The sequence below is a fragment of the Glossina fuscipes genome, unplaced genomic scaffold (genome assembly GCF_014805625.2).
Source record: "Glossina fuscipes isolate IAEA_lab_2018 unplaced genomic scaffold, Yale_Gfus_2 1, whole genome shotgun sequence".
In the NCBI taxonomy this organism is placed as follows: Eukaryota; Metazoa; Arthropoda; class Insecta; order Diptera; family Glossinidae; genus Glossina; species Glossina fuscipes.
The window spans coordinates 34283596-34292461 of record NW_023998415.1 but is presented as its reverse complement, the minus strand read 5'-3'; positions in this window follow the sequence as shown (position 1 = coordinate 34292461).

Here is an 8866-nt window from a genome sequence, read left to right as displayed (position 1 = left end):
TCTCTCTCTCTCTCTCTCTCTCTCTCTCTCTCTCTCTCTCTCTCTCTATCTCTCTCTCTCTCTCTCTCTCTATAATGCGTAGAATCAAGCATCAAAAATTGAATTAAGTCTGTCATTTTTTAACTACTTCGAAATACGCCCAAGCACGTTCTTCTGTTTATTTGTCCATCTGTCCGTCGTTCCAACTATATACTAGAGGGTGCGGGATGCGAAAGATTCGACAGCAATCGAATTTCATTTTGCTACTTGCTTTAGATAAATTTTTAAATATTTATATTCTAATCAAAAATTTAATAACAACAACATATGAACTGAGCGCAAATTTGACAAGGATACAGTGTGGACTATCGATTGTAGAACGAAATAAACTAAAATATCGCAAAATTTTTCAAGTTTCAAAATCATAGTTATTGTTACTCAGGCCGTAAAAACAAATAAGGGCGTTATAGGCGCGCCAGTCCGACCATCTAATATGCTACACCACATTACGTATTATTTTCACCCAAAGTGCGTAAGTGCAGCAAACATTCGCCCGTATCTCTGTTACTCGCATGGATCGGTCAGTAATTTCCGGGACTTTTTTCTTTCTCTTGCAAAATTCCACACACAGTCTCCTTCAAGAGTGACATAGTTGGTCTATTAAAGTCATGGGCAACTTTATTGAATAGAAAGCTTTAACGGGAAGTGAAAACCTTTTATGTAAGCGAAATTTTCATGCACAACCATGTTTTCAATGAGGAATATTTCAAGTTTATTAATATTTCGAAATTGAACATATTTCAGCATAGTCTGCGCGTAACATTTTCATGCACAGTCAGTGTTATAACTAACTTCTCAATGATATTAATAGCAAATAAGAGAAATGGAAATGAAAATAATTCATTTTTCTTTTCATTCTTTGTTTTTTTTTTTTGTTTTTTTTTTTTTTTTGTTTTACTACATGCAGCCCATTCAAGGTTTGAATATTACGTTACGTATCAAACATGTATGTGTGCACATATATGCATCGGTTTAATGTCGGCGCGTTCGAATTAATGCGAGGAGAAAGAGAGAGAGCAAAAATGGAAGGAGAAAATGATTTGAGCATAGGCTATTACTGTCGATTCATTCATCCAAGCGAAATTAAATTTGTAATAAACATTTATCAAAAGCCGTCGTCGAATTATGGTCGTGCTTGATTAACAAAACATTTTACGTTTCATTTAAGTTTAATTGAGACTTTATTTAAGACGGCTGTATAATCTGCATCATACTTGGACTATATTTCATGTCGTTTCGTTGTCCTGTAATAATTTTAGGTTAATTTACAATCAATTTAGATTTCATCGGGCATTCAACAGCACACACACACACACACACACACACGACCCCACGCACACACAGAACTTATTTACTGTTTCTTCTTTTACTTTTTTTTTTCGTTTTTTTTTTTTTCTATTTAATGGCTTTTTACTTAAATATAAAAATTAAATTATTACCATTTGCACGCCATGTGCCACCGCTAAATGACTCGAACGCAAATGTGCTCCTTCTACGATGGCAGGCATACAACACCCATTTCGTAATAAACGCCAGCACCTAATTTAGTTTATTGAATACGAAATAGCCTCTACTTCCATTTTATATTTATTATTTTGATTAAACATAACGGGATAGAACAACAAGCCACCCACACTCTTTAACCAACCGTCATCATTCAGTTCCCCTTGGCTAAAAATATATATATATATATATATATATATATATATACCAGATACAGTTGAACACCGCAGAGCAAATGTTAATTTAAATGCATAGTGTTAAGACCGCAGAGTAGCAATATAATCATTTTCAAAAACATATTTTTCTACTCGTTAGAGTTTTCTTTTTTTTTTTTGTTTTTTTTTTTCTTTGTTTTGCTTTTTCATTTTTTTTTTTTTTTTTTTTTCTCTCTTACTTTCCTCTTCAAATAATCAGAAATGGCGGGGAGTGAAATGTGTACAAACAACCGCATAAAATGTCGTAGCAGCCGGATGTGAAAGTCAACGAAGCAAAGTAATTTTGCGGTCAGCAAAAGAAATTAAATAAAAATGCAATTGCGTGTTGTTTAATTTTTGCTTTACATTTAAGTCACTAAATAAAACGGAAAACATCAAAACAACACTAGCAAATTTTTTATATGTCAAATACCATAAGTATTGATTACTATTTTATGTAATGCGAAGATTGTATATATGTATACGAAACGAAACATAGACGTTATTTCATGGCTGGTTATTTCATCCGTTCGCCTGCCCATTTGATGCAAAGTGAAAGTCATATCGATCTAAGAGTTATAGACCATCCAAGAAATATTTACCAAAAATTTATTTACTTCATTCAATACAAATTCGTGACTTTTCGTCATTCATGTTTATCCATCACATAAACAGAGCTGTATACTAAGAACCCTATAAGTAAGTCATCCATTTTACCAATAATGGAGAAATACAGTCCATCCATATACTAAACAGTGGACGACTAAGAAGCTATCGTAAGAATTCAGCCTCTGTTCGATGTCAGCTATATCGGCTTTGGATGAGTAGACACACGTTTAGCAATGTCAAGCTTGTAACTTATCGGTTTCATGATAAATGACATCAAGCCAACTCCCTTCCCCTGCTAGTAATCGAAAATTCCGTTCGTTACATCGTCGCTCTTAAGTATTTTCATCAACTCGTCTTATTCCTGCTTGACTTATTTCCTGCTTGATGGGAAAGATTTCACAAATAATGTTACACACAGTAGTAGTTAGTGGGTAATTACATAAGCGGAAAAGTGGAAGATGGAAAACGGGCGAATGAAGTGAATTGAATAAACAAATTTTATTGTAACAAAATGTGAAAAGAGTTAGGAAATCATAATTAACTCACTAACTTCCGCAATAATAATAGCAATACTTTTTGCTTTATCTAATATACTTTTGTACGCTACACTACTTGCAGTACAAAACAATTATATATTGAGTGTGTATGAATGTAAGCAACATACAGAAGGGCTTTTACTATATCGAGGACGGGCTTGTTTGCCCGTCTGTGTGGGTCCGTCTAGTTTTGTTAAGTTCAGTCCAGTTACAGGTCTAAATGCAACTACATTGAGATTTGCTACACTGATGTGGTTGAGCCTAAGGACGAACACTACTGAAAACGGGCCGGATCGGATCACGTCCATTTCTAATATAAATCCTTATTGCGTTTTGTGAATAAGTGCACTAAGCGAAATGATGTAGGGTATTTATTTAATGAATATATGTTTCGTGCTTTCCATATGATTCCAATAAATCAAATAGGAATGAAAATTTCCACGAGAAAGTTAGAGAAAAGCATTTAAACGCCATTTTCTAACAATTAATTAAATATGTGAAATATATATAAAATTGTGATAAGGATTTTTTCGTCAGCTCCATAAATATTCTTCGCGCAAAACCAATGCTCGTATCCTTAGACACCGTATTAAAGAAATACCAAAGGATTTTCTTATAATATATTTGCTTCATAGATGGTGTATATGTAAGTATAACCAAGATTCACGTCCAAATGTATGTGGCTTTCTAACGTAATTCCAATTCATAGAGTTGCATACATATGCCTATATACACACACACACACACATATACATATATGAAGTTGGGCTGAGAGGCTTTTGCAAACAATGTGTCATATTATTTGAAATAAGTACGCAAATCAACGGCAAGTGGCACGAGACTATACAGTCTTTCCACGTTCACAAGCAAACGCATTAAATATAAGTCTCTGATCTTCTTAAAAATTACACAACTAACGAAGATATCGTAAGGAAACCTAATATTCTTGCAGTGGTTTATTCAACTCATCGAGTATAAAGCGCTTTTCCGTTGACATTTATTTAAAGGTTCACGGACTTGTTAATTCCAGGATATTTTCCAGGATAAAATTATTAAAAGATGAGCATTGCTCTCTGTAATCCATTCAAATGCAGTATACTGTGCCTCAAATTTTCTAATATATTCATAGAAATGTATGCAAGGAGTCCTTACAACGCATCGGATGAGAACTAACTTCTTATTGTCGATTGATCGGAGAAATGTTTATGTTTTTTTTGGTAATATCTTTAGAGTCCTTTAAGGGCTTTTTCCCAAAAGTTTTACCCACAAAAGCTGAATTCATATAGCACAGCAGGCAGGTGGCAACTAATGAAAAAGCACTGTAACTGTATATTTTTTTTCTACCACTACACATACCTAAGATTTAATAACTTATAACTTGCTTAAGTTATTCAAATTGCAATTTTACTTACGAAGAAGACAACTATGTGCCTACGTCCGCTCACTGCGATTGCATGATATAAACCCTTAGCAATCAAATTTTAAGAAATTTTGAGAAGAATTTCAATTTTTATAGTACTTCTGCGCGTTTTGTATATATAAACACATTGTATATATATATATATCATGCATATCTATGCGGATGCAGAATCTTTAAGTTTATCTAACAGAGAAAGAGAAAAACAAGACAACAAGACTCGTATGCGTTCATTTCAGGGTAAACCTATATACATTTCAGGGTAAACCTATATACATTTCAGGGTAAACCTATGACGTATCGGCTTGGCGATCAGAAGTGAATTTTGTCATCGATTTTGATAATAGTTATCTCAAGTCTCAAGGCAATATCTTCTCCTGGCTGTCAGTGGCGTGTTTGTAGATCGATTACGATTATTCTTGTTATGCTGAAGTTTTAAACGATTTTAGATTAACTTACAGGTTTTCAAAAATCACCGACGAGATTTCGTACGAACCACCCTAACTTTCAAATGTAATCTCTAATCCTAAACTAAGAATTCTTACGCCAGGTCTGAACATTTTATTTCAAATATTTACCAGGTCAGAAAAGATGGGGCACTTATTTTTCGAAAGCTTCAAGTCTACTTAACATATAATTTTTCACTTGTCCAACTAAACAGATGAGTTTAAGCTCTTTTTGTCGACGCTGCTTAAATGATCAAACTAAAATTAGTTCATTTTCATATGAAAATTCACTTAAGACCAAGGACGAGCCATAACCAATTGATCGGCAATTAGTACACAGGCTTTGAAGACATTAGCAGATATATTTAAAGTAGAATAAAATGAATCTATGATCAGAATATCATTAAAGCATTAGGTTGCACCTAAGCATCCATGAGTGAAATCTTCTAATTAATGCTGCATCCCAGAAGGCGTTGCATTGCAGTTAAACGCTAGGAAGATTAACAAAACCATTGTAGCTACAAAGAGATAATGCGCACACATTTTAACATCAAGCTAGCTATGGGACATGAAAAAAGAACAGAACTCGCTATAGGTCCGAGTAAGCAGAAAGCCCCAAAAAAGGGGAAAAGCAATAAATAAAATTGTGTTTGCTTGCGAATGGTATTAAACGTGAAGGTAACGTTAAATTAACATAGATATACTTGATTAATATAAATCCGTAAATTCTGCAAATATATCTACTCGTAATGTATATAGGTGTTGTTGGGTGATCAAATCATCACACGCCAATCTTTGCATTAAATATAAATAGAAAACTGAAAATTGGCGCCTATATAAGCAGATGAGTGGAAGACTTTGACAAACCAAAAGGCTTCGGAGACGGGGGATTTCGATTTAAACATTACAATGGGTCTTCCCGAGAAACGCGTCAAAAATTTTATTTTGCATAAAGAAGGGAAAGCAAAGAAATTCCGACCGATCAACTAACATTTGAATGTTGAATGGGACTAAGGAATTTTGGGTTGCATGAAAATGACGTGTAACTTGGGGCGTTCTTTATTGTCTTACAACTAATTTATTCCTGTTGCATCTTTGAAGGGAAAAAAATTTGTTGTTCGAATACAGTTAGTTGTTCTTTCAGTTCCTAACACTGCGAGGGACAAGGAAGTAATTAGCAGAATGGTGCAAAGACTTGATTCCTAAATCGACCAAGAAAGTCGGAGAGATATTCTCTTAACTGATAACGCCGACTTATTATTCGATTCGCAAGCCCAAGCAATCAGGCACAACGTTTTTCCGTTACGTGTTGTTGCTATCGTTAGCTAGCCAGCTAGCCAACTTGCCTATTCGCTATTCGTCAGAATATAGAACCGGAAATGGATATTCGTTTGAAGACAAGGCTGCTCTGTGGCTTCTAAGATCATTATTGCCTTGTATTACTAACGGTAGCGCACGATGGCAATTTTTTCTGCTAGAATGATGATTATACTGCAACTGCACATATAGCCTATTGTCATGATACTTTATACAAATGGTAGCCGCTAACATGTTTAGCCGATATCTTATATGTGGGCAGGCATGCGGACGAAGTAGTATGTCCATGCACGTATCTCACCTTTGCGATTGTTGAAGTCTGCAGTCTCTAGGCAATCTCACAGTCTATATGGATCCGAATGCGTAAATATAGTTTTAATGCAATAACAGCGCAGACTAGGCTTATACATATGTTCGAGTAAAGATTGCCGTGTTTAAATTTGGATAGGTACGGGGAACGATGGTGGCGCAAGTATCTGTTAGCTTCCAAATATAACGGTTTGCACGTACTCCTAGTTCGTTCATGCTACCTTTGGAACGGGAAGATATTCGCTGTCGTAAGATCGTTAGACGTTCCCTTACATGTGGGTACAGAACACATATATGTATCAATCTATTTCCTGTTAAATTTGTGCGTGTTTAAAACTAAACTACACTTGTTGTACACTTTTTCGATTCATAATGATGTAACGGAAATTTTACACTTCTTCGTGCTGATAAATACATACGTAGTTGATTTAGATTTCAACGTAAAAGAATTCATTTTGTAACTCCACCATATGCTCATAATTATTTTCAACGTCTAAAGTTACTGTAGAAATAACGAGCAACTATTGAACCAATCAATCAAATTATGAAAAGAAATTATTTGATGAAAAATTCCGTAAACAATTTTAAGGTAATCCATGGGAAATTAATTGCAAGAACTATAACAATAAAAGCATTGCTGTTAAACAATTATGCCCTTAATTTGTTTATTTTGAAGTTAACCCCATAACCGGCAGCCATATTCGAACAGCTGCAATCAACAATCGCACCGACTCATTATTTTAATTTCACTGCACGAACACGAACAATATCGCTTTTTTCATTTTACTAGAAAATACATAGTAGAGCATAAAATAAATCATTTCGTATATAACAACGGGGAAGAGTACACATCATTAGTCGCACTTAGAATATGCATTTTTAAGGAAATCAAAACTTTTAAGTCAATTCAGTTGTGACTCTGTGAAATGTAAAAGCCCAGCCAGGACTATCATTGTCATTTACAGTGATGTGGGTGATCGGCACGCCCGCAAAAAGTATGTGTATGTGTCAGCCTTCTTTTACATTGCATAGATATGATGGGTGTAATCGATCCTCCTTGAAAGTAGAGGCTTGTAGATAAATAGAAAAATATATACATATATATATATGATAGATGGATACATCAGTCAACATTTCCGACGTGTCCAAGCTTCCAAAATATTCATCAGATAGCCGCCTAATGATCTCAAAATATGATTCAAATGCTTGTCACATTTGTATTCGATAATAGTCGCCGGAGAATGTGTGGGAATGTGTGAAACTGACGAGCGTATGAGTAGCAATTTTCTAAAATTATATTCACGGGATCGAAAGTTACAGACAAAAATTTGAATAATTATCGCAAGGTTGCTTTAGCTCTTTTTGCATCCTGGGCATGTTTCTGAATATTTCACGCCCATTTCTAGGACACACATTTTTAACCCACCAGGCAATGTTTCGGCCAAATTTCGGGTTCCTACCTTTATTTTTGGGTTAAAAATGCAGGAAAGAGCGCCGCTAAAACGACAATAACTTGTCACCGAACGTTCAAAGTGACATGAAATTTCAAAAAAAAAAAAATAAATAACACGCCGTTTAAAGTGTGACAGTTTCTTTGAAATAATGTTGAATTTCGTTTGGAAAGAGCTTCTTCGTGTTCAACATGCGAGAATTGGTGACCGATGTGTTGCATATTATAGTTTCAATTATAATTAATGTACGGATAATAATCGGTGTATAGACATATAAAAATTTATGTGTGCATGCTTATATATACATACATACAAAGACGGAAATCCATTCATCCGATATATTTCTACTTTCAGTTCAGCTTGCAATCTATATATGTGCAATGCCCAACGTAGATTTGCTATAAAGTAGGAAAGCTATACTTGGCTGTCAGCGAATCTTTCATACCCGCCGACTTTATCTTATGAAGGACTGTAAGAGAAGAAAAACGAAAAAATTAAATTTTCATACTTTCGATTTGCGAACAAAAAATCCAAATAGCAGAGGCGTTATCAGTTTATGTTGCAATGTAGGAGTGTCGTTTAATCGATGTGGCCTACTCCCGATAACAAACTGCGTGCAAGAATTCGCGATATTTTCGCGATATATTCATTTTCATTTCTACGGCCAGGAGAATGCTTCCCATAGACATTGCGATTAAGAATTTTACGTATCGAAAGTTTTCTTCGGTGTGTAGCAACCGTTTTAACGAAATGTATACATCCTTCCCTTGTCGGTGGCGAGTATAAAAACCTATATTTTACAAAATTATTGAATCAAATTGAACTCTAAACCTAAACGTCCTTGACTTTATTAATATTCTACTTTTTGGTATAAATTATGTATCTGTATATGGCTAATACACACATTGTACATAGCAGAAATGAGCAGAGCAAGAAACCCATCTCATTATACATATGAAGAGAAGAGATAAATAAATTGAATTCCCTTGACATACCTTCCGCCAGTAGACCATATAACCGAATAGCAAAAGACTTACCGGGTAAT